This window comes from Prinia subflava, chromosome 3, assembly GCF_021018805.1.
Source record: "Prinia subflava isolate CZ2003 ecotype Zambia chromosome 3, Cam_Psub_1.2, whole genome shotgun sequence".
Lineage (NCBI taxonomy): Eukaryota > Metazoa > Chordata > Aves > Passeriformes > Cisticolidae > Prinia > Prinia subflava.
This window is the reverse complement of record NC_086249.1, coordinates 5,922,639-5,930,433: the sequence shown is the minus strand read 5'-3', so window position 1 is coordinate 5,930,433 and position 7,795 is coordinate 5,922,639.

Genomic DNA, 7,795 nt, shown 5'->3' with positions numbered 1-7,795 from the left:
CATCAATGTGGAGAAATAGAAGTTGATGTCATACACATTTTGTCTTTATCTATAAATTTATCAGCAGTGAACCTGCAAAATACTTGTTCTCCATTGTTTATCATAGAATGGCCTGGATTAGAAGGCACCTTAAAGATCTTCCTGTTCCACCCCCTGCCATGGGCAGAGACACCTTCCACTAGACCAGGTTGCTCAGAGAACCATCCAGCCTGGCCTTTAGGGATGGCAACCACAGCTTCTCTGGGCAGCCTGTGCCACAAGGGAATCCTTGGACAAAGATTCATTTCCCATTGTTCTGACCCATCCAGTGGCTGCTGGGACATCTCAGCTGACACTAAACCCAGGGCAGGCAGGACTGGCACATCTTCCTTCCTCTGAGCCAATGGAAAGGAGAGTGGCCGAGGAAATAGATGACAAATCTGACTCTTGAATGAAGACCTTGGTGGACAAGGGGTCTTTGAACTGTGTATGGCCTTTTCCTCCGTGATGGTTGCAAAGAGAAAGCTAGGAACCAGAGAGCCTTGTTCCGTGTCTTTACCTTTCACTGGATAATTTTCAGCACAGTTCGCTTAGGCTTTCACCGTGACTAGTAAATCTGTAAATAAGCATTATGAAAAATGAAAGCTGTGGGAGAATGTTTCATGTGTTTGCAGCCAACAATATACAACAATATATTCTTATTGAGCCTTCAGAGCTTTGTGAGCAGCTAAAAATATGATGGTGTGTTCTGCAAAAAACCTACAAAATTCTGCAAAAAAAAAGTTTTCACAAAAGCCTTCTTTTTTACAGGAAGTAAAAGTTTTATTTTCCAAAAAGAAATCATGTAAAAAAATCAGGGGTTTTCTTTTGACTTTTGTTTGGATTTTAATTTTCTAAATTTTTGAACCTCTATTCTGAAATGTGTGAATATTTGAAGATTACTTTTCTCATTTCCACCTTCTTTATTATCACTCTTGTCACTAAATACATACCAGGAGAAAGACCCTAAAGAAATTAAATATGTAAGAAATCTGCAGAAATTGATCAATGAGGTCTTTCAAATTATATGTTTTGCATGAGGTTTAAAACCAAGAAAAGAAAATGAAGATTTTGAAAAACCCAGCCATGAACCCTAGTGTACTGAAGCACTGAGAACAGAAAAAGAAGAAGAAAAAAAATTAAAATTTCAAAGAAATTTAAAAATGTAACATTTTGCATTTTGAATCCATTGAAATACCTGGGACAGATCAAAGCTTAGCCCTGATACCCTACACGGAGGAAATAAATCTGAGACCTTGGGAGGTGGGATGTTAGGAAGATGCTAAAAGAGTCACGCAAAATTAAGCCCCACTGGTTCAAGATCTTAGACTTATAAGTTCAAGCCCCTGCCCTGTAACAACAATTGGACACCTGCCCCAGGTAAAACCTTTTAAAATGCCAAGTTAACCACGATCCCCAGTCTTTGGATGCTGCCTACAGTCTGATACATTAAAGGATATCGCTGGGTTATCCAATGTACCCATCCTGTTGATTAGCCATGCTCAATCCAGCCAAACCGGGAAAGAGGTCGTGGGGACACCCCCCCGTAACAGTAGAGGATGACAAAATGCTAATAGAGATGTATGCATTTTTATTTCCTTACTCTAAAATAAGAATGATGTTACTAATGGAGAAGGGAAAGGTTTGCAATTGTCAAAGTGTACTACTGCTAGTAGGGCTTACACCTCTGCGTAGAGCAGAGGACTGCAGTTGCTCACAGAAGCTGACACACTGAAGGAAAATCACAAATGCAGTAGTCACACTTCTGACATTTCTGTGAAGAAAGAGAACTGTCTGTGCTTAACAGAGACCAAAGAAAGTGGCACAAGAGGCAGTAGAAAGAAAAACAGAAAATTCTATACATTCCAATGTAAAATTGGGAATTCCAATTCCACACAGCCCCCCACACACCCCCACACACCCCCCCCAAAAAAAAAAAAAAAAAAAAGCAGCGAAGTCTGGAAAAGGTAAAGACTGTATTTTGCTTTTTCCAAAGAGAACAATTAAAATATAAAACACCTGAAGCATTTGATAGCCTGTCTTCCTTTTGATTTGTTTTGAAAAGTTTTTCTTTTGTGATACAAACATACCCTAGAACAGACTTCCGGACAAGCAATCCACATAAATACCTCCCCTAGAACAATCGACTTTGCAGTTCCTAACTACAGATACATCTGCAATAATTACATGCAGGAGATGGGAGTATTCAAAATCTGAACTTAGGGTTCAACTCCTAGTTCACATTTTAAATGAAATAATGGTAATCCTGCATTCTTAAGAGGTTTTCTTGTCTAATGAAATAATTTTGGACATAATCTCAGGATTTATAAATATAAGAAAATTTTGCCACTAGTAGTGTTGTTAACTTTGTAACATGGCATCATCTTTCACATCCTAGGAAGCATATTTTCCTGATTTTTTAGAAGTGCCCCTCTGGCTTAATGCATTCCAATTACATTTATACAAGTATGTTTTAATAGTTATTTTTTAAAGTTTTTCAGCATTTGGTTTTGTAGGGTTTTGGCAGGGAAACTTAGATCAATTCTCTGTCACTTGGCATTTTTATACTTAAGTTATCAATATATTTTCCCTAAGATTTTGGCTATTTGATTATCAAGTTTCCATTTGAAAAAGAATATACTTGTATATTCTTTTAAGAACTTATTTCTTGTAATAGGTCTAAAATACCTACTTTTTATCTTAATATTTTTAAAAGATCTTTCTGTTAGTGTTCTTCCTCAAATTCCAACCAGATAGGAATAAGTTTAAATGTGATTCTGTTCCCCAAAACCCCCCAGCATTTATTTAAAATAATTTTTTCCCTTCAAGTTCACCAGAAATTTGAGGGTAGGATCTGTCCGTACAGATCAGTCCATACGTGACAGCATAGTCGAGGGAATCCTGTGGGAGAGATCCTCACTGGAGCAGTTAATGAAGAACTACAGCCTGTGGGAACACCACGCATTGGAGAAATTTGTGAAGGACTCCATCCTCTGGGAGGGACCCCACACTGCAGCAGAAGAATGTGAGGAGGGAAGAGTAGGAGAGAGAACTGGTTAAGAATTGATGGCAATTCCCATTCAGTACACCACCAGGGTAGGAGTGGTGTAGAAGTAGATAGGCAATTAAACCTGGAAAGAAGGGAGGTAGGGGGGAGGTGTTTCTAGATTTGCTTTTATTTCTTACTACCCTACTCTGTTATTAATTGACAATTAATTAAACTAATTTCCTCAAATTGAGTCTGTTTGGCCCATGACGATAACTGATGAGTGATCTGACCCTGTCCTTATCTCAACCCATGAGTTTATTTCTGTATTTGGTCCCCCATCCTGATGAGGAGGGGGAATTAGAGAGCAGCTTCATTAATCCACAACGATTTTTGTTTAGATTTGTTTGAATAATGAAATTACACTTTCTAAAGCACTAGCACTAGGATGGGATTCCTGTCCCAAAGAATTTGCAATATAAAACATAAAAAATTACACAGACCTCATCAAAAGACAATGCAAAGAAGATGAAGTAAGGGGGGAGGAGAAGGGAGGGAGGAAGGTGTGTGTATGTGTGGTTGGGTGTGTGGGTGTGTGTTGGTGTGATTTGTCCTAGTTTTGCCTCCCCAAAGGCAAATCTAGCCACAAATACAACACACCCAAAATGTGTTGTTCATGACAGTACTTAAGGCAGTGAACTAAAGCCTGGAGATAAAATTTTATAGTACAGTCATTCAAAACAGTGAATCAACCTGCCTCCTACACAGAAAGAAACAGAGTGTTTGCCCAAACATCCCAGAACTGGGCATCCTCCAGGGCCAGGAGAAGCTTCACCACACAACAGACAGGCCGCTGCCTGAGTGCTCTCTAGTGAGCAGACTGCAGTAGGACGAGCTCTGTCAGGGATGAGTAGGTATAACCCCACTGCTAGACTAAGACATTGAGTGGTGCATCATCTTCTTTGGCATCATGGTGACAAAAGGATGTCTGGGACAGATCAAGGATGTGATCTCTGTGACTCAGTGATGTACTTGAACAGGCTCACCTATCACCTGGTGCAGTGTCTCCAAATAACACAAGGTATTACTGATCCACGTAGTAAGTGCACACTTCCCTTGCAAAACTATTTAAATCTTGATGAAAATTTACTGATTTAAAATGTATAATTCCGTAAACTTAATTCTTTCCAAACATTTGCATAGACCCTATGGAGAGTTACAGTTACGAACAACTCTTGCCTCAAATAAGACTTTCCCTGGCAAAACCTGCCAGCCACTTTTTAATCATCGGGGTTTGTGCCTATTGTTTAGGGGTCTATGAATTACTGGTTGGATTTCTGCTGTGCAATACATCAAATGCCAAATATTTTAAATGAAATAGTACTATTCACATATTTCATGAGAAAAGACAAAGAAATGCCTGCATATTTCTAGACAGGATTTAAAAACTTGTGTCATACGATCATGACACGTTTTTCAGTACCAATGCTATCCATCTTGACATAAGTATTAACCCAACAACAACAAGATGGTTTTAATTCCCAGAAGATAAGTGAAATTATTTCTCTAAATAAGACCCATATATTTTATAAATTGACTGGTTATAATTTAAATCACACTCTTATTCAGTTCTTTTTCCAAGGAACAAATAAAAGTAAATTCCTGCCAAGGTAATCAGAACTAATTATAAAGAACCAATCACTTTCCCCCTTCAAACTGGTTAAATTTCAGACTGCCTTGCATTTTATCATTGCACCACAAACAATTAATATACATTACAGCACTTGTGAGGAAATCCTCTTAATATTCAGGGTCTATTGGATAAATTAAAATGCAATATCATATTTGCTCAACTTTCAACCATATGAACAGTTACTGTGTTTCATATCTAATATTTTCTAACATCTTTACTCTTTTTATATGGTACTTTCAAAGTACAGAGAAGGCTGATGGTGAGTCTCAGTTTGGAAAGACAGGTGTCTGCTAGAGAGGGCAGGAGCCTCCCTTGGAATGGAGAATGCAACCCCCCACCTTCCCTCCAAATTATTATAATTTTGAAATTAAAGGGCCCTCAGGCAAAAAATATGAGGATAGGAATACCAGTTCTTTACTAGTATGTATAAGAAGGCAAGCAAAACAACAATCACAGCATTAATAATAAACAGAACCAGGAACCCAGTAAGAGCTTCCCTGACTTTGGTGTAGCTGCGGTCACGGCTGGCAGGGGCGCCGGTGGCTCCCGGCGGGCGGGGCAGGGGCGATGATTCCCCGCGGCTGCAGCGAGCGCTGTGGGGCGGGCTCGGGGAGAACGCGGCAGGGGCGGCTTTGTCCGGGACGGGAAGAGATGGAAGAGATCTATCATCAACTCCGGAGCTGTAGCTGAAGACGTGAGCGGTCTCGGCGGGCAGGAGTGCGGGCTACAGAGAAGCGAAAAACTCGCAACAGTTCCGAAGAATCAGCGTGTGTGGGACAACAGCGACCCGTCTCCCAGCAGGGCAATGACGAATGGGCTCAAGATCCCCAGACACCCAAAAAAACAGCGACCGCCCCCCTCTTTCAGTGAGGCAGGCGATAACAGCCTCTGCCAGGAGCAGAGGCTCACCCCATAGGAGAAGAAACAGGATCGAGCTGGGCTTCTGCGGCAGCAGTGAGTTCCTTTCCCCAAGCAGCAGCTCCGCTCTCCCCCTCCGAAGGCTGAGACCAAGGGAGTGAGAGTTCCCCCTCCGAAGGCTGAGACCAAGGGAGTGAGAGTTCCCCCTCCGAGGGCTGAGACCAAGGGAGTGAGAGTTCCCCCTCCGAGGGCTGAGACCAAGGGAGTGAGAGCTCCCCCTCCCCACCGCCGTCTCAAGCATCCAGACATCAGTGCTTCTTAGCAACTCCATGGGAAAAAATTCCACGGGTAACAAGGAAAGAAAAGCCCAGTCCCCGACATGGTGGTATGTGATATATGGGTGAAATCAATTGTTTTATATGTTTCTATACCATAGCAGTTGGTTAAATACATTATACTGCAGTCCTCAATATGACTGTCATAAATGTAATGGTTGCAAAGTTATACTGTTTGTTAACTAAAATGTCTGTTTATCTCAGGCTTTTATATTGAAATATCCAATATGCAATGAAACAATAATTCATTGCTAAGCCAAAGATGGAAATAATTCATATGCTAAGCCAAAGATGGAAAAGTCTAGTTAATTTTGTTATCTTACAGTAATTGACAGTGTGTGATGATTAAAAGAAATTGAAAAAGAAAAAATATTTCTCTGAGTTTGTTTGGATATATTTTATTTGATAAGTCAAAATGTCTGAAGCAGATAATTAAAACTATTGTATTGCTATGGACCATGCCATAAATAAAGAATAGAGAATATATTCTTTAATTAATAAAAACCTTTAATAATATGCTAAATTTCTGTTATGGCAATTATAATTAGACTTTGAAAAAACACAATTGAAGTTCACTTTGATTTAGGATACACATAAGCTGGCATCAAAGGTGCTTTTTACAAGATAATATAACAAAGGAAAAATATGGAAATCAAACCTAGTTACAGAGAAATTAATGTATCAAGAAGTACTGATATGTCACATATTAATATTTTGTATTATATATAAAACTGTAAGTCCTGTTTCTAGTTTCATGTAGGCAGATATTCTGCATGCAGGAAGCTAAATCTCACAATCCACTGATGGCATAATTAGGTACTTGAGCTGCATAATAGGTGATCTAGCATAAGAATATTTAAAAATACAGTTACAAATCAAGCCTGTGTGCTCAATGAAAGCAATTTTAGTTGAAATATGGTGATGAACAACACTTTCCTGCAGGTTATCATGTGCATGAATATATGAACCAAAGACCACCACAGGCAAGGAAGCTGCTCCATTAGTCAAAGACATTTTGAAGCACTTAATGTAAGTTACAAACTGAAAGAGAAAGAGCCACTTATAAGCATATACCTTTACAGATAATAGATCCTTACAGAAAAGTGGTCATGTTCAGATTGTAAAAATCTTTGTTTTCAGCAGGACAGAATGGTCAATATTGTCAGAAGTGACCATTTCCACTGACACTGTGATTACACTCCATTTTTAAGGAAATATTATGGAACTGTAAAAATTGGAAAAAATATGTGTTTAGTTATGCACATGCGTACTATAAAACAATAAAATGGGGCATCTCCTCTGACCTTGGTGTTCTCTAGATTGTTTCCCTTTTCCCTTTTGTCTTTCCTGACCCACTATCATGGCTGCAGAGCTCAGAGACCACCCAGCAGCCTCTTGCAGCCCTTGGGGACCTGCACCTATAACTATGAAAACTATATATGTGTCTCTTCACTGTCTTTTGACATATATAGATACAGTCTTTTCTTCACAGAAATATGTACAAATTTTAAAAAAAATTAGCACAAAATGTACACATCAGGAGACTTCCCCTACAGAAATACAAAGAGAAATTTGCAACTTGAACCAAAACTGCAGAAAATATGTATATTCACTGAACCTGTTCCATGTCATAGCCCTGTGATAAGTGACACCTATGAGCCAAACTGACATGATTTTACCTTTTAATACTCTGATCCTGGATTCTATTTATTTGTACACAGCAATAGTTTAGGTGCCTTCACAGAAAAAGTTGCAGTTCACTATGAACAACGTGCCTTTAGTAAAGGCTTATTTCAAAATGAATAAGGTGTGAAATTAAGAGCTCTGTTGGGAGACATCACTCCAGGTGATTACCTCCATAAATTCCCTTTTTAACAGAACATATTTCATTCCACTCAAAATCAG